The sequence below is a fragment of the Octopus bimaculoides genome, chromosome 3 (genome assembly GCF_001194135.2).
Source record: "Octopus bimaculoides isolate UCB-OBI-ISO-001 chromosome 3, ASM119413v2, whole genome shotgun sequence".
Taxonomy (NCBI): Eukaryota; Metazoa; Mollusca; class Cephalopoda; order Octopoda; family Octopodidae; genus Octopus; species Octopus bimaculoides.
In genome coordinates, this window is record NC_068983.1 from 162,299,126 (window position 1) to 162,300,184 (window position 1,059).

A 1,059-nucleotide genomic window follows, 5' to 3' on the forward strand; every position below is an offset into this window, starting at 1 on the left:
TATATATATATATAATTATTATTAACAGAGGCAGTATCAATGCTAAGGGTTAATCTTTATATCTAACTGAATGTTGATGTATTGTTAGAATGCCAAATACTGCACTATATGCCTCGTGATATCCCCTCATAGAGACACATGGTGTTTAAAAGCACAGACATATATCATAGCAGATAAGCTATTTACCACACAGCCACTCATATATATATATATATATATATATATATAAACAAAGAGTAAATGAGTATATGCATATATACGTACAGGTATGTGCATACCGACATCCACCTGTATGTATAGGTGCATATCTGGGTACAGGACATTACAAACAAACGTAGACGAGAAAACACACAGGCCACATAGAGAACATTCTACTTCATCAGCTACCCACGTTTTAACACCGTATATATACCTTTTTAAATATAAATACATATTATGTACAAGTGTGCGTGTGTGTGTATATATATATATATATATATATATATATATATAGATAGATAGATAGATAGATAGATAGATAGATAGATAGATAGATAGATAGATTGACAGACAGATAGATAGATACATTTCTTTTATTAGCCACACAGGGCTCAACAAAGATGGGACAAATACAATGTAGAGCTTTTCTTTTTGGGAGGGGGAAGGGGAAAAAAGTAGGGGGTGTCGATCAAAAGGGATCGAGAAAAAAAAAAAAGCGATCAATAGGGGTCGTATATCACAGTAATGTTCTCATGTAAAAAGGGGAGGTCAGTTTAGGTTTAGCCGTGGAAAGAAAAGCCTACGGAAAAGACCACGGTAACCTTGGTCAATATTGTCATTGTTATTCATCATCATCATCATCATCATCGTTTAACGTCTGCTTTCCATGCTAGCATGGGTTGGACGATTTGACTGAGGACTGGTGAAACCGGATGGCAACACCAGGCTCCAATCTAATTTGGCAGAGTTTCTACAGCTGGATGCCCTTCCTAACGCCAACCACTCAGAGAGTGTAGTGGGTGCTTTTACGTGTCACCCGCACGAAAACGGCCACGCTCGAAATGGTGTCTTTTATGTGCC